We start from the raw sequence: 19,011 nt of genomic DNA, 5'->3' as shown, positions 1-19,011 counted from the left end.
AACAAAGCAAAGGAACCAGCTATGCAGATAGCTGGGGAATGACTGTTTCAGACCTAGAGAAGAGCATTGCTAAATGTCCTAAGGCAAGAATATTCTTAGTATATTTGAAAATCCTCAAGAGAACAGAGTCGTTGTGCAAGAATAAACTAGGAGAGTGGTAGAATCTGAGACAAAAGATACAGCTTGGGACCGACCACATTAACCAGCACCTTTGAGAACACAGTACAAAGATTAGATTCTTTATTTCTGGTTTGATAAGTCAAAAATTACTTATTTTGAGACAAATACAGCATTCTAAAATCTCAAAACACAAACACTTTTAACAGTTTCTGCCAGAAGCAGATGAAATTATAAAATAGAAAAAAAGTAGAGGATTCCAAAATCAACTACTTTCTCCTTCTTCTTCTCCTCCTCCTCCTCTCCTTTCTTTCTCTTCCTCTTCCTTTCCTCCTTCCCCCTCCTCTTCTTCTTCCCCTTCCCCTTCTCCTTCTCCTCACTACATATCTGAAGACTAACTGTATGGTAAACTCTGATGTAGGCAATTTTAGTATAATAATGTTAGTTAATGAAGAAAATTACATTGCAATACACAATTTATTGTTCATGTATCCATTAGTTCATATACATTTGCAAGGGAAAAACCTACCTGCATAGTCCATTCCTACCCACGGAAACTCCTTAACTATTCTAGAAAATTGCTTTTAGGATTAGGCTCATTTTACTAATTTAGGCAATAGATTTTGAACTCACTAAGGAATCTATAAGCAAAATCTCACAGCAGGTACAGCTGCAGGTGGCAGCGAAGCTTTCCAAATAGCCACTGAATCTGCCAGTGTAGAAGATCTTATGTCATCTGGTAAGTATCCCTAATGGACAGAAATTGCTTTAGGGCAAAAAAAATCTCTTTTATGTAGAGATTTAGAAAGAATGCCATTAAATTGTGTGTGTGTGTGTGTGTGTGTGTGTGTGTGTGTGTGTTTTAGTTCCCAAAAAATGGCAGATAGATTTTTTTTCTTGTGAAACAAGTCTAAAGATGTTTCTTTAAAATAAACTCAAAAATGTTCTCTGATGACTTACGCAGACTGGATCTGTACTGCATTTATAATTACTGAATAATTTATATGTAAAATGACTCAAATAATTGCCCTAATTTAATAGCATGAGATTTGAATGTGTATCACCTAACCTGAGACATTGTGTACCTCACAGTTTCTTCTAAGATGTAAAACATCATCTTCTGACAACTAGAAAGATCAGGCAAAGACAAACAAATGGAGGAAAGCCCGTAAAAGGTTTGCACAGGTAACACAGAGGAATGCTGTGAGGTTGTTGCTTGAAAAGAAAAAGTTTCTTTTCTGACCCCTCATTGACCTTAACTGGTGGGTTGCTGTGTTTGTGAAACAAGGTAGTCCCATAAAGGTCATGCATGCCCCTAGGATTTCTGGAAGATTTTTAAAAATCACACTCCTGAGGATGTTCTGTGAACTTTTCCTTCTGCCCTTTTTTCGAATCACACATTTGAATTATCATGGTCTATTACAGTTATAATAATGCTGGCTTTGTTCCATCTTTTTGATCTTGAACCACATAGAAGTCACTCGTAATGCAAAGATTTGAGAAGAGACAAAGGATTTGGGTCCCCTGCTCTTACTTTTCTTTACTATTCCCTCTGCCTCCTTGGGGGTCCATGTTAATACAGGCTCTTCACACAACCAGAAGGGGAAGTTGCTGTTAATTTGTACAAGCTATTGAAGAAACTAGGTCTGTTGAGTGTATCATCATGAAACTATTTTTAATGATGATAGAAACACAAATTATTAATGTGCTTATTAAATGTAAGACATTGGGATACATTTTAGGGAGCTTGCAGTAATAACAGAGTTAAACCACAAAGAAAAATAGTTAGGGGTGCCTGGGTGGCTCAGTCGGTTGAGCTTTTGACTCTTAATTTTGGCTCAGGACATGACCTCATGGAGGTTCATGGGATCAAGCCCTGTATCGGGCTCTGTGCTGACAGCATTGAGCCTGTTTGGGATTCTCTCTCTCTCTCCCTCTCACTCTGGCCTCTGCTCTCAAAATAGATAAATAGACTCTTAAAAAGTTAAAAAATATAAATTAGAGTTATGAAAAAATCTGCCTATAGGTAAAAATCACTCCTTTTGTCTTTTAAAAGAGAGAAAGAAAAAGTGGAAAAAATGCAATAGGTTTAGTTACCTAATGAAGAAAATTTTAAATAGAAGTGATCAATACTGGGAAGCTCAAGAAGAGAAATGTGTTTACATTCCATATAGGAGATTGGGTTCTCATCTCTGTTGGGCTCTAAGAGTCTGCCAACTTAATTCACTATTGTGGAATGACTTCTGGAGGGGGGAAACGCATTGAATTAATTATTTGTTCATCGAATTTATAAAGATAACCCAGAATATTTGAGCCTCCTGAAAGTGTTTTAAAATTGGAAAACTTGGTGGATTCTAGAAGACATTTGTCATTCCTATTATAAAACTTTAAAAGGAGTTCAGATTTGGTCCATTAATTTTTATATCAAAAACTGTAGTATCATTCAGCATCCACATAAAAAGAATGTTAGAAGAGACTTCAGGTATATAGCATGAGGCTTAGTAAATAAATTAAAACAGAAAATGGAAAAAATAGGTCAATGAAGCTTTGTGTAGAACTTAGAGTAAAATCAATTTTATTATGATTAAAGAAGCATAAGTTAGGGATGAGAAAGGTGATAAGGGAGATAGGATGGTCTGGATAAAGAAAAAGGACTTTAACTATAAACCTACATTCTCTATGAGCAGAAATATTGCCAGCTGGAAACACACAAAAGACATTTTGAATGTTACTGCAATCCAGGTGCTAGTGATTTTCTCTCTAAAAATTCACCCCATATGTGCAATGGTTTATGGTACTTAATACCCAAGGACACTTCTCAAAAAAGGAAGAAATAACACTTATTACCTAAGTTGAATATACTCATTTCAAATAAACCATTCATATTTAACAAAAAGTATGTTTTAAATTCTTTTATTTTTCTTTCTTGAAAAAGACATGAATTTTATGATTATTTTCTTATAATTGTTACAATGTTCTAATTGCACAAAATGCATTCATGATAAACATAGAGATAAATTCTTAGAGCGAGAGACAACACCTGCCTATTATATGTGCAATGAGCATTTAAGTTAGCAACAGTCTATGATAGTTTTCTAACTCTAGTGTCTGTGAAAATTAAGATTATATTTTGATTCTTTTAATTTTCTGTATTATGGTAATATAATATTCTACCTATAGAGATTATAGATAATATAAATATATGTTATAGAAAATAATATAATGAGCCAACCACTCAGGTCAAGGACTAGAACATTTCCACATTTTTGCAGCTACATATGTTCCCTATCCCAGAATTAACTTGCATCCAGAAAGTTATGTTTGACATTCCCTACTTCTTTTGAGAACAATGAAAACCAAATAGGAAAGTTAGTTCAGTCTAGTGATTCACCTTCTGTTTATTTCCCATTGATTTCAATGCCTGACATAACTGGCACTGTTTCCAAACCTCTTGTGAAAGAGGGAGATGGATGATAAATAGATAGATGATAGAGAGACAGAGATAGAGATACAGATACAGATAAAGATAGAGATAGAGATAGAGATAGAGATAGAGATAGAGATAGAGATAGAGATAGATGATACAGACTTTTTTTTTCCTTGCTAACTATCTGATCCACCTGGGGGAGATGGAGCTCTTGATAGTGAGAAAAGCCCACAGAACATTTATTTGCCCACTTCATGCAGTTAAGAGCCTACAAATATGACCAGGGATTGTACAAAGATAGAGAAATATTATAACACAGCTTTCAAGTCAATTAATGACACCCAAACCCATCTTCTTTTATCTTATTCAGGACACTGATAGACAAGTTATTCCCAGGATTTTCTTACAAACATCATACCAGAGCCAGCAAGTACAAATTGTAAGAAAATTGATTTTCAACGTGAGACCCATAAGATGACATATACTTCTTTTCCCCTGCAGATGATGCAGCCAATCTTTGAGAAGGGTATCAGAAATAGAGTACATTCTATGTAAGAACAATAAGCTCATTCTATTAATTCCATCTGTTTCACATGAGAAAAAAGGTCATTCCTGGGTGTTTCTGGGGAACTTTAGGCCCCAGATAGAGGATTTTCCTAGAGTCTTTTTTCACTGAAAACAAAATGATGCACGATTCCTTGTTTTTTATGTCTTTGACATTCTCCATCTGCCCCCCACCAAAAATATGGACTTGAGGAGAGTTATGCAAGCAGAAGCAAGTGAGTCAACATTTAAGCAGAGGCTTTAGAGATTAAAGTAAGGGGGGGGGAATGCCTTGTATGTTGCTTGATCATATAAAGTTCACATTATTTTTCCAGAGAGTGTATGTGAGGATTATTTTGACCATTTTCTGGTAGATGGAAGTTGTATTTTCTTGTAATAAAAATCAATAACTACAAGGGCACCTGGGTGGCTCAGGCTTTTAAGCATCCAACTCTTGATTTGGGCTCAAGTCATGATCTCACAGTTCATGAGATCAATCTCCACATCAGGCTCTGAGCTAACAGCATGGAGCCTACTTGGGATTCTCTCTCTTCCTCTGTACCCATCCCCCAGTCATGTGCATGCATATGTGCTCTCTCTCTCTCCCTCTCTCTCAAAATAAATATATAAACATTAAAAGAAGGAGGAGGAGGACGAGGAGGTGGAGGAGGAGGAGGGGGAGGAAGCAGTAGTTGGAGTGCCTGGGTGGCTCGGTCAGTTAAGTGTCTGATTTTGGCTCATGTCATGATCTTGTGGTCCAGGAGTTCGAGCCCCCAGTCAGGCTCTGTGCTGACAGCCTCCAGTCAGGCTCTATGCTAACAGCTCTTTGGATTCTGTGTCTCCCTTTCTCTCTTCCCCTCCCTGCTTGTATTCTCATTCTCTCTCTCTGTCTGTCTCAAAAATAAACATTAAAAAAAACAAGGTTGAAATCTCTGATTTCAAAAGTTTAGAGCCATGTAAAACTTCTTTATTAATTATCTTCAAATTTCCCATTAAATGAGAACTACTCTGGCTAAAGTGGAAAGTGGGGGTAGGGACAATTGTTCATATGCTCAGTATACCAGTGTGCTCTTTAGGGTGCCCAAGGAACCCCTAATTTCTGAAGTGTTTTTTTTTTCTGCTACAATAGCCCATGTTCAAATATGTTTGGCCAAAACAAACATACACTGTGGTAGATGTTATACTAGTAAGCCTATTTCAAACCACCTTCAAGGAAGAGTACTTATGCTTCACTCTTCTGCCTTAGTTGCCCTTAAACTAAATTCAAGCAATGAAAGTTAACACTTCCAAACAGAACACCTGATGTTTCCCCCAAGCTCCTCCTCTCCCCTGATTCATGTCTCAGTGAATAGAGCTGCCATCAACTCTGTTTCTAAGGATTACAATCTTGGAGTCCTCCTCTATCCCTCTGTTATTCTCACATTTAACCTCCAAATCATCAGCAAGGGCAATTGCTGCCATCCTCAGCTTCTCATTCATTTATTTAAACAACAACAACAACAACAACAACAACAACAAAACTACTGGGCAACATTGATGTGCCCATTACAGTTCTAGGTTTTAGCAATAAAGAATGAGTAAAATAAAAATCTTGTCCTCAGGAAGCCTCTATTCTGGTACAAGGAGACAGAAAATTAACAGTAACCAAATCAAACATTCTTATTAATAATGCTAATAAGTTCCATGAAGAAAAGCAAAAGGGGGAAGAGGCTAGAAACTGGCAGGAAGGTGGTAGTGTGCTAGCAGTTCTCTCTGATGAGATAAAAGAAGAGTAGAGAACTTAATAGAAAGGAGAATCATGCTATTTGGAACATTTGAAGAAAGCTTTTCCAAGGCTAAATACCACAGATGGTATTCTTGAAAATCCACAAAAGAAGTCAGTGAGTTTGGACCAGAGTGAATGCAAAGGAGCTCAATAGGAGATAAGGAAAAAGGTATGACAGTCACATCCATGCAGATTATGATAAGAATATCTAGGAGAAGAATTTGGTGTTTTGTGCATGTCTTAAACAGTGTTGTTGTCTTGATATGAATTACTTTTCTAAAGTATCAGTCTGGTTGGTGAGTAAATACAGATTGAAGGCAGGGGGGATGGGGCTTTAAAGCAGTGAGTTAGAAGCAGTTAGATGGTTGTTGAAATAATTCAGTCAAGCAAGAGTGGTGTCTTGAACCAGTGTGGGAGTGACAATGCTGAGAAATGATCAGTTTCTAATCATATATTTAAAAATACATCCCCTATATTGAAAGATTCTTAGTGTGACTCTAACTTCATTTTATCATATTCTTTTCCTTGTTTGATTTGATTCACCCCCAGCAGGCTTCTTGCTGTTCTGAAAATTCTCCAGAGAACATAGCTTCTTCAAGTGATCTTTCGTCTTTCTGGAAAGCTATTCTTCTAGGAAGTCTACCGGCTTACTCTCCTTTGCTCCAGTTAGACCCTTTCTCAAACGTCCCCCTGATAAAGACCTTTTTTCTCCATCCCATGTAGAATATCAGCCACCATTATTCTTTATCCCTCATTCTACTTTACCGTCTCAACATAGCACTTAATGTCACTACTTTAAATAAATTACGTATTTATGTTATGTTGTGGCTCTGTCCCATTCCATGACAATTGGTTTTGTTCACCCCTGTCAAAGCCAAATCCAACTTTCTAAAATATTGTGTCATTTCCGCATTTACACACTTGAATCATTCCATATTTCCTGAAGTTCTGATTGTCATATGGCACTGATAAATATAATGACCACATCCTGCAAAGCATCGCCATCCAATCACTCAATTTCTTCTATCACTCAGTTTTCAAATTTCAAGAAGGGGAAAACAATCTTGCATAAACCTACTTTTTGGCACAGTTAGACCCTGAGATAATATCCGTCAAGCGTCTGTAGTTCAGTATGCATTTTCTCAGAGCCAGCTCCCTGTTCCCTACCCAATTTGCCTAGATCTCACCTTGCTATTCTAGGCATAATGATGAAAGAGTAAAGCAGATAGATTGACAAGAGCTAAATTATTACAACTGTGCTTGGATTCTGCATGAAGGGGAGTATTGTACACACTCAAAGAGTCAGTATTAAAAAATGTTTGCTCTTTGAGCTTTTATGCTGGGGGATTTGAGGTGCACTTAGCTCAGTAGATTTTGTCCACATAAAGCACTTTTGTTGAAAGTCTGCTTTTCCCCTGCTTGTTATTATTAACCAAAGTGCCTGCTTTTGTCAAAACTGTAAAGTTATTGCCATTTCTCTTCCTTCTCTCTATTCCCATTGTATTCCTTTTACCTTCATTTACCTTCCTTCTCTTTTCATAATGAACCCACCTCGCTTCTTTTTTTTTTTTAAATTTTTTTCAACGTTTATTTATTTTTGGGACAGAGAGAGAGACAGAGCATGAACGGGGGAGGGCCAGAGAGAGAGAGGGAGATACAGAATGGGAAACAGGCTCCAGGCTCTGAGCCATCAGCCCAGAGCCCGACGCGGGGCTCGAACTCACGGACCGCGAGATCGTGACCTGGCTGAAGTCGGACGCTTAACCGACTGCGCCACCCAGGCGCCCCCCACCTCGCTTCTTGACCACAACCAGCATCAACTCCCATGCCATTATTCTATGCATTTTAGTTCCTGTGCATTAGGCACAAGATAATATAAATAACTGAATTATATTAAGTCATGACGAACTGACAGTGCCCCTCTCTCCCCAGCATGGTCAATTTTGCCTCTTCAAGTCATTTTTTGATCCAGCTTTGATTTCAGACAATGGGAAGAATTTAGGTTTTGCCTTGTATCACTTCAACTTAGGGTACATTCTTTAAAAGAGAATTAAAATATTTTTAATGTTTATTTATTTTTGAGAGAGAGGCAGAGCGTGAGCGGGGAAGGGGCAAAGAGAGAGGGAGACAAAGAATCCAAAGCAGGCTGCAGTCTCCAAGCTGTCAGCACAGAGCCCGACGCGGGGCTTGAACCCATGAACAGTGAGATCATGACCTGAGCCGAAGTCAGATGCTTAATCAACTGAGAGACCCAGGTGCCCCAAAAGATAATTTAAAGTCTGCACTGTTCAAAGGAACATTTAGCCCCTGAGCATTTCAAATGTGGCTATTGCAAATGAGGAAATTAATTTTTAATTGTAAATGAGGAAATTAATTTTTAACTGTATATAATTTCAATTTATTTACATTTAAATAAGCACACACGGCTAGTAATTCCTGTAGTGGACAGCACCACAATAAGAGATGAGGATTGACCTAGTAAAGTCAGGGAAAGTAATGCATATTTGCAGTCCCTTTCTTCCTAGGAGATGAAATTGGAAGGAGTGAACAGCCTTTCTATTGCCGCACTAGGCTCTTACTTCGAGCTCACAGTGCATTATTGCTAAAGGTAGGAAAGTTTAGGCTAGTGTAAGTCATGTATGCCTGAGAACCTGCAAATATATCCTGTCACAAGGAAACATACAGTTACTTGACAAATGTGTGGTTTTTCCTTTTGATATGGCTTAAATACAATATTCTGCTTTACGATATTTTTTATTTTCCTTTCTATGGCTGTCCTAAGAAACGTTTGATTTGAAACAAATAAACACCCCATTAATTAATTAACTGTTATGTACCTCAGTAGCCGTTTTTATTTATGGCTCTTGTCTATCTTTGCTAATTTTTTTTTTTCTGGATTGCAACACTAATCCTTTTTCACATATATTCAAAGTCTTGACTTGTTTAACATGATAATAAAAGCCAACAGAAAACAAAAAGTGTGCTTACTCTGCAGCAGATCTAGTCTAAGTGCTCTTAATATAAGTTCCTTCCACCATGAAGTAGATATTACTATCATGCTCATGGCACAGGTTGGAAATAATATGCTCTTTTACCCATAAGCTTACAATTTGAAGACAAATATTTCACCTATTTAAGAAATGTTGTTGTGAGCTCTTTGAACTCTTTAAAGTGTATATCTTTGTTGTTATAAACCTAATTTGAAAAAAAAAAAGCTCGTGCGTATTTTCCTTTTTTTTACTGGTTTATTCATTCAACAAAAATTTACTGAGCCCTTAATATGGGTCAGGGACTGTTCACAAATAAACTGAAGCTTATCCATATTAAACCCAACATTGAAATAAAAATTAATGACTCTAATTGGAAACTCAATTTTTCTTTATGTAATTATTCACTATCTTTCGTCTCCTATACAAATTATACATTTTTGTCAGAGAAGTGATAGGACAAAGGGATAGTCAACTTCTTTAGAATTTGGTGGGGGGAGGGGGGTTGTGCCTAGTAGTTTTCAAGGCAAGTAGAAGAGATACCTCAGCAATTTCAGCAGAGCTAGTCACACAATTTTTATGAACATCATAAGCATTATTCTAGTTGCTGAATACTGACTTTCCTTTATTGCTTCCTTAATGATTCTATTCATTAATTTGTATTTTCCTTGATTCACTATTTTTGCAATGTGTGTCCATCATACATGGAGGAACCTATAGATAAGACCCTGCCTTTTACATGTTCATTAGGAACAATGAATCTATTAGGAACAATGTGCACATTAGAACCATTTCTGTAGAAACTATTTTTAGACTAAGCCAAAATAAGATGCTTAAACTACTTTTTTTCCCCAGAAATTCATAATGAACACATCACTTTATGATATTGCTACAGTCAAATATTCTAATAGATAACCTCACAGATTTAATCTTCTGAGCCCAATGATCCTCTGTACTCACTACACTAAACTGGAAGAGGATGGATATCACAAGTAAGACTTCAATACTCTGTGGTATTGTTTCTCAAAACTGCTGACTGTAAATATGTGTCCTCTGAGTTTACATTAGGCAATTACCCATGGAAGTCAAATATCCTCTAGTAACTGGGTAAAATTGCCTTTTGATTAAGCACTTTCTAAAAAGGCAGAACAGCAGCAGTCTATTTAATTTTTAAACTATAATTACATTTTGCACCTTGACTCTTTCATTGAATCACTATCAAATGTCTCTCTTTCCTGATACCAGTTTAAAGCATTTGTATTTTGAGCACTGCTCTTGGGGGTAAAAGATACGGATTTCACTCTCAGGTTTCCTATATCGATGGTTGTAAAATCATTAACAGGACACAAACGATATGTTTTTTTGTATACTTACTATGTGCCAAGCACCCTAATCACTAATTGTCAGGTCTTGTTTTATTTAAATTAGACAAGGTTACAAGAACTGGTATTCAACCTCATACATTTATCTCTTAATTACCAAAAATGTACATTATTCTCCTCCTGCCCTTTTCCCTTGTCCTTGCCCTCCTCTTTCCATCAGCATATCTTCTGGCCATCTCTTCAGCACCCCTACTGGAGGTCAAGTCATAAAACACATTTCTTCAAAAATAAATAAACTCACAAACCAGGTAAAGGATTGAACATGAGCTTCCCTATCAATATTTTATAGACAGTTGGACTATATATTATTGGACTCTAAGTGAGTTTATCTATTTAATGGCAACAGAAACACATGAAGAGATCTCCCTCACTCATAAAACGGTCCCTAAAATTTGCTGCCCAATTTAGCAAATAAAAATATAGAATGTCTAGTTAAATTTGAATACTTAACACTAGAAGAAAAATGAATTGGTGTTTATCTGAATTCAAATTAAACTAAACACCTTATATTTTTACCTGGCAACCAGAGGGAGAAGATCTTTCTCACAAAGACTCAAGCAGTCATGATTACGTATTTTAAAGAGAAAAAAAAAAAAGTCAGTATGACCTTTTGCTGTTAATCAGTGGCAAGGCACTATGTGGCTTTTCACACATCGGTCGAGGTCCTGGTGACATTTTGCATGTCAGGGAGGCATGTGGACACTGTTAGGCACTGGGAGGATCCCAGCACTGAAAACTCCACATGATGTGTTCCATGTTAGATTCATACTAATAACCAAAATGCAGCCAGTCCCAAGACAGTTCAGACAGCAGGTGACAGAGGAACGCAGGCTTGCAAATATCAGTCAGCATTTATGACCTTCTGATTAGTGTGGTGCCAGGTTTCTACACTGTAAAATCTGTTTTGCATAATTCAAAGTATTTTTTAATATTTTAGATAAACGCTTTCTTGAATGAAGTGTATATATTCTTATTTGTGACTCACATATGATCTTCATTATTAGGTTCTCTCATCCAGAGCACTGACTGAGTAGCCAGACCAGCTCCTTTTTTTTTTTTTTTCTGGATCCTTTGAAGAACTTCCAACTTTTTTTTCCTTGCAATCGGGTCCTTTTTACTGATTGCAAATTTCTAGTGTCTCTTGCCATTCTGAAAACTTTCTGCCTCTGTATAATCTACCTCCTAATTCTTTCCCTATTCCCCAGAAGTTTTATCCTGGGGCAGACACAATTTATTCTTCAATGCTTATTCAAGAAGACTTTCCATATCCTTGCCAAAAAGCGAGCCTTTGCCAAATGGAATTCCTGTATGGAGTCCTTTCAAAATCATGTCTTCCAATCAGAGGTGCAGCCAAAGAACTATCCAGGCAGCCACATTAGCTGTCATGCTTTTCAAAGTCGCTGGCAGGTAGCCGAGAGCACAGTCTGCCAAAACCCCCACTTCCATTTTACCCAGAGCACGAGTCTTCAAGGACGTTCTTGCAACTCTCCTAGCCACTTAGAAATGGCTCCGGCGGCTCTGCCAGTTTCCTGACTGAATTCAAGTTCCTGCTGCTTTGAAAGTTTGCTAAAGGGAAACATCTGCTTCTCTATGGGTTTGGTTCAGTTTCCATTAAGGCTGTGAGGGTTTTTTTTTTTTTTCTGTCTCTTATGAAATGTTAGCAGTTTCAGCATCCATGTTTTTAGCAGCTTCCCATATTTCAGCCTTTAAATATAAATACATTTGTATTTTATGCAGTTTCGTGGGAGCATTGGAGATTGATCTTTTGAGGCTCAGATCATCAGTGTGATATTAAGTAGAACCTAATCTGTATAACGTATAATGTATCCTCCCTATTGTTTAACTTACTGCTTCTCCCCTCCTCCCATTTGCTTTACACCGTAGACAGTGTTCTACTGGGGATACTCAATCCATACATATACTTATCGGTATTTATCTTAACTAAAGATTTCACTCTCTTTATAACTTTGGGATGAGCCTCCCAAATTCATATAACTCTTTGATCCTTTGCTTTTTCATTTAAAATGTGAGACTTCTGGGACCACTAAATGACCCAGAATAGGCATTCTAATTCCAAAACTCAGAGTCTATTGTGCCGTTTGCATACCCGGTATTGTCTTTTCCAATAATACTTCATTTTTTTTTTTCTCTAATACTTCTTTAAAAAGCTTTACTCTAGGGGCGCCTGGGTGGCTCAGTCAGTTAAGTGTCTGACTCTTGATTTCTGCTCAGGTCACGATCTCATGGTTCTTGATCAAGCCCCACTTGGAGCTCTGTGCTGAATGTACAGAGCCTTCTTGGGATTCTCTCTCTCTCTCTCTCTCTCTCTGTCCCTCCTTCCCTCCCTCTCTCTTCTTCCTTCTCTCTCTCTCCCTCTCTCTCTCTCTCTCTTTCTCAAAATAAATTAATTTTAAAAAAGCTTTTATTCCATAAGGCATTAAGTCAGTAAACAGAAATAAGGAAGCATCCATGGAAGATATTTAGAATTGAAAATATGGGCTTTAGAAACTAGCTATTATTATTGCCATTAAATGTCTATTGGCATTAAATATCTATTTTTTAACAAAACTTTTACAATTATTAATTAGCTGGGTGTATTGAAAAGCCTGTAAGCATTAGGTCAAACTTAAGTTTAATGCTCTACTGAGTCACCTAATTTCCTCACCCATCCCACTTCTTTAATAACTATTATATGCCAATAATTATATCCACATCTTTATTGGGCACTTCTACTAAAATGTTTCATAGGCAACTTGAACTAAATGCCTTAAGATATGTGTAAAACCTCACTCATCATTTTCTTCCCTAATTCTCTCTATTCCCTTTCCTGTCACTCGAAATGGTACTGCTATCCCAGAAGTAATACGTGTCAGATGCCCACATCATCCTTGACTTCTCTTTTCCGCTCACCTCCAGCATCTAAAGAATCACCAAATCCTATCAATTGTGCCTTTTCAGCCTCCCATCAATCTTTTTATTTCCATCCTATAACTGTCTGATCTGTGCCCTGCTCTCTCACTATCAGCCCTTTAACCCCCCTCAGCCCCTCAGTCCGTGTCTGCTCCAGACTCAAGCCAGCAGCCAGAATGTGGCTTCTATAACATAAATATTAGCATGACACTCTTCTAAATTTTAAATCTAACGTCCTTAGTTTAGTTGAAAAGACTTTTATAATCTGGCTGCTGTTTATCTCTTCCACCTCATAAATTGTCACTCTGACTTCTTTGTTCCAGATATATTGAGCTACTCACTGGTCTGAGGTCTTTCTTCTTTTGGCTTTCCTACATGCTGTTCCCTGGAGTAGTGTCATTCCATACATATATAGGACTAGTTCCCATTCACATATACCTTCTCCATCCTGCTTTGTACTCCAGGGGCTAATTTTGAGAGCTACAACTGTATCTTTCTTACACTCTCTGGCTTCTAGTAGAGTTCTGCCAACAGGAAGCACAGACAAAAGGTTGGAGGGAGGAAAACGAAGTTGGCATATGGCTTCCCTGGAGCATATTCCCTCTCTGCAGCATTCCCATGGGTCTGCTCCCTCCCTTGACCTCCAGTGAACTAAGGTCATGGTTCCTGTAAAGCAGCACTCTGTACCCAGTCTGTCTGTCTGTCTGCAGATTCCGGTAACCTCTCCCTCACTTTTCCCTTTCTGGCCTAGCAGAGTGCCCTGCACTCTCTCTCATGGTGTCCCTAGATCTTACCCAGGCCTTTGAAACTGTCCATTGATTAAACTTTGCCCAAATTATCTAATTGTAATGTTCCATCTGTCTTTTTCAGGAAACTGCCTCATACAGAGATCCTGATATCTGTATTTGGACGCCCTAGTCTGGAGTTCAGAGGAAATGTTAGAGCCAAAGATAGAAATTTGGGAATTGTTGATAGTATAAAAAGGCAAACCTGGGGTGCCTGGGTGGCTCAGTCGGTTAAGCGTCCGACTTCGGCTCAGGTCATGATCTCGCGGTTCGTAAGTTCAAGCCCCGCATCGGGCTCTGTGCTGACAGCTCAGAGCCTGGAGCCTGTTTCAGATTCTGTGTCTCCCTCTCTCTCTCTGACCCTCCCCCGTTCGTGCTCTGTCTCTCTCTGTCTCAAAAATAAATAACGTTAAAAAAAATTTTTTAAAAAGGCAAAGCAGATTTAATGTCACAGGATTGGATGTGTTTCCTATGGGAGAAAAGCGTAGATAACAAAGAATAGTTTCCTAAGACTTAGCTCTGAATCATTCCAATGTTAGAATATGTAATAGAGAGTAGTCTGGAAGGGGATGAGAATTGTGCCACAAACTAAAAAGAAGTGAAGTAGGTGAAAGTCACCAAGACAATCACACAAGATGCCAAGAGAAGCTTCTTTGACAATACTCTCTGCCCAATTTATCTCTTAGATATCTGTCTTTTAATTTTTTTTTTTCTTCAACGTTTATTTTTTTGGGGACGGAGAGAGACAGAGCATGAATGGAGGAGGGGCAGAGAGAGAGGGAGACACAGAATCGGAAACAGGCTCCAGGCTCTGAGCCACCAGCCCAGAGCCTGACGCGGGGCTCGAACTCACGGACCGCGAGATCGTGACCTGGCTGAAGTCGGACGCTTAACCGACTGCGCCACCCAGGCGCCCCGATATCTGTCTTTTAGATATCTCCCTGAGTACCTTATGTTGGTCTACATCTTCCCCAAGCCTGTACATTTCATGAATGGTAGGACCCACAGGAATAGCCAACAGTCCTGTGGATAATTGTATAAGCCGAGACACATAAGCAAGACACAAAAGCACACATTGACAACACTTTGGGTAACTGCTTGAAGAAAATCACGTGTTGCACCTATGCATGTGGCGCGCACGGGCGCGCGCGCGCGCACACACACACACACACACACACACACATCTTGACCAAGGGGAGAAAACCAATAATGGGATTAAATAACATTTAGAAACATTTCCTAAAGGAAGGATGAACTGCAGATACACCTAGCCCACTATTGTTTAACATGGTGCAGAGCGGCTTACCTCATTTGCTTACGTTGCTTAAACTCTGCCATTTACCATAACATCGTTGCTATTCTGCTGCATAATTTAAACATTTTATCCACTGAACTTCAGAGATTTCTGTAATAATTTTTCTATAAGGTGATTGCCCCTCCAACAAAATATTAAAAAACAAAAACAAAAACAAAACAACAAAATTCAACAAAACTTTGAAACTATTGTTTTTCCAAGGTATCAAATTCAAGACCACTTTTTTCAGGCCAGGTTATCCATTATTATTTGGGGTTTTATTTTGCTATAAAATCTGTGATACATAGACACTCGCAAGCATTCAGAATAGTTTGCAAGCATGATTGTTGAATGGGTTAATGGACTGTTCTCTATTACAACTATCACTGAAACAGTCACAGAAGAGAAAGGGAGATTCAGTGAATACTTCATTTTTGATTTGTTGGGAAGCACAGACTAATGAAAAACTAGCAAGCCAACTAGAAAATAAACTAGACATTCAATTGAAAGATACTCAGTAAATTGTGATTAGGACAGTGAGAGATGAAACAATAAGTTCATAATTAATGGGATAAAAGATGGTATTTATAATCCTGACTGCACTCTCAGGTTGTGTATCCTGCTCATGACAAGCCATTTGTTTGCTTTTTTCTCCAGAGTTATTTGATGCATTTGTGAGCTTGAGTTATGAGCAAAGGGCTGCGATGCAGACGTAAAAAGAGAAGGCAGAAAAAGTGGAGCTCAGAAGATATCAGAAGGCTTTGCTCCACTTGGGGTAACTTTTCTTTAACTCAAGAATCTTTAATAAATCACACAGAATTTTTAAAGTGCATAGTATGAGTGGGCTTTTGCCTTGGTATATGTATTTAAACCTATGAAGGAGAAGAGTTTTACATTCAGAGTGGAATAAAAAGTTTTAATGGCAATTCAGTTGATGGAAACCATGAAGGCCTAAGCCCCCAGGAATTCTTAAAGGTCATGGGATATGATTTTAAATTTCACAGGAGATGCTATTGGCAAGTTAGGATCAGTGCTCAAGCCAAGTCTACGAGATTTCTTACTGACAAGTAAACCCTAGCAGGCAACAAGGTTATACAAAAATAAGTGAAAGTTCTTGGGCTGTTGAAAATGTTAGGAAGGGATAACAGCTTCCTATAAATATTAAAATGATTGGCAGTTGCAATTTGGTTAACTCAGATCTGCAATGAGCCTTCTCTTACATAGAGTAGTGGTTGAGAACATACATGTTGGGGTCAGATCCCCACTTTCAGCACTTTCTAGTCATGCATGCAATTTGAGGTATGTTTTGAAATCCGCTGTTTCAATCTCCTCATATTTGCAATGGAAATGATAATATCTACCTTCTAGAATTGATAAAAAGGTTAAAATTATTGTATATAAATACCTACGTTTGTGTCAGCTTCATAGTAAACCCATATTAAATAAGAGCTATTATTGATGGTGATAAAAGCAATTTAAATAGCACATTAGCTATATAACCTATACATTGTTAGGAAAGGAAATAAGTAAAAATAGGAAAATATTTTTTTAAGAAGTAAGAAGGGCTGATGTAATTTCAGTGGATGAAAGTTTAAGAACCCAGATCACATCTTCATATAAAGATGTTTACCAGAGTCAAAATTATCCCTAAATTGGGAAATCATGTGTTTCATCTCAGTTAATATTTTGTGAGACAGCAGTGATTCTCAACCATGACGGCACATTAAAATGATCTGGGGATATTGCAAAAATAGACTTACTAAATAAGATCATCTAGAGCTGACGGCTGTGCACGTCTAATGTAATGTACAACCAGAGAAACAATGTTGCTGAGCTAATTCCTGCACTGAGGGTGGTTGTAGACCAGATAATCATTAATCTTCCCATGTTGGATAATAAATATGATTCTGGCATTATTGGTCATGATGGCAATGCTTTTTTTCAACCTCTTTGCCTTGCTCTTCGTCTTCTTGTTTGTATGGATATTAGGGTACTTCTAGAACTACCCTTTGCTTGAAGAGATAAAGAATTACGGCAAAAAAGGGGCGCCTGGGTGGCGCAGTCGGTTAAGCGTCCGACTTCAGCCAGGTCACGATCTCACGGTCCGTGGGTTCGAGCCCCGCGTCGGGCTCTGGGCTGATGGCCCAGGGCCTGGAGCCTGTTTCTGATTCTGTGTCTCCCTCTCTCTCTGCCCCTCCCCCGTTCATGCTCTGTCTCGCTCTGTCCCAAAAATAAATAAAAAACGTTGAAAAAAAAATTAAAAAAAAAAAAAGAATTACGGCAAAAAAAAATGTGTTGCTTTAACCTTAGATTTTCAGCCCTACCCACTTAAAACCAACAATTTAAAAGGTTGATTTGTTTTATTAGTCTCCTGACTGTGAATGAGTTTTGTAGGACACGATAATTTTCTGAAATAATTACTTCCAGAATAAGTTCCTCCAATTTATTTTTAAATTAAGAAACGTAGAATCATGGCATTCAGAATATACGCCCTGATTGATTACTAGAATGTGCCATATGCATTGCCTAAGATCTAATCAGCATATTGTTGAGAAAGATTTCATACATATTTTAGATTTTCGTATTTTTGCTGCATTTCAGTGCCACAAATTGTATTTTTCATTCAATGACTGTCCTATCAAACCTAATACATATTTGTAAATCTTAATTCAAACTCAATGGGTATGGATCCATACAAGCTTAAACTGCAATTTCGCACAACTGTAGTTTTAAATTACAAATCATGAATGCATTTAATGTGCTCTGCTGTCTGGAAAGTGGCTGAGAGAGCTACGTGGATAAAAGGTGGCACAAAACACCATAGGGCAAGGAGAAAACATTTGCTTCCTTTCTGCTACTCACTAATAATTCCTCTTAATTCTACTTTCTATAGTCCACTACGTGACATGACACCATCCTCTTCTAAAGATAGGATTTTTCACCTTCTGATGTTTATGCTCGAAATCAAAGAATTTTATGAATATTCCAAACGTGTCCTGCTCTTAGGGAGATTGGCCTCTGACAAATGCAGTTATAATATTATATCATTAAAATTTTGTGCCATCTTGATAATGGATTGCTTAGAGCTTGCCAGCACATCAGTATAGAAGATCACCCATGTGTTTTTTGCTGAGAATACATCATTTATTCCAGAAGGGCCACTCAGTAGGTAAAAAAGTATTTCCTCTAATGACCAGTTTATCCACATTTGATTCCATTTTATCCCCAGTGCCAGTCCTCTAAAATTATGTGGCTCTCTTTTTTTCTCAAACATTGATTTTTCATGCCATCCCAACCTCAAGAACCTGCAAAGACTCCCCATTGCCTTAACAAAGACAAAATAACTCCCCGAAATGTGCTTCAAAGTCTTGCACGCTCCTTCTGAAGACAGTCGCTCCTCACTCATGCCGTACATCTTCACATTCTGTCTCCTTGCATTTATGCCGGGGCATCCTCGGTACTCTGAATTTGCTCCTGATTTTCAGTCATTCTTAAGTGTATTTTGTTCCTTCTCTACTATTTTATGAAAACCCCTGTCAACTCCTCCTGTTTAGAAAGGAAAATTTCCTTGATCCGTGGCCGAGTAAGATCCTTTGCTTCTTTCTCTTCACCCCCACTCGTGTCACTTGAAGCTGCTGAATATTCCATTTTACTTGCCTCAGCTAATTGTATTTCCTCGTCCTCCATATGTTTTAAAGTTCTTAAAGATAAGGATCAGGTTCTGTTTATCTTTTTATCTGTAGTAACTAGCACGAAGTCTTGTTCAAAAATAATGCTGAGGGTGCCTGGGTGACTCAGTCA

The sequence above is a fragment of the Lynx rufus genome, unplaced genomic scaffold (genome assembly GCF_022079265.1).
Source record: "Lynx rufus isolate CCGP_SWC_20201006 ecotype Redwood Valley unplaced genomic scaffold, mLynRuf1.p SCAF_2, whole genome shotgun sequence".
In the NCBI taxonomy this organism is placed as follows: domain Eukaryota; kingdom Metazoa; phylum Chordata; class Mammalia; order Carnivora; family Felidae; genus Lynx; species Lynx rufus.
Note: the sequence above shows the minus strand (reverse complement) of the source record.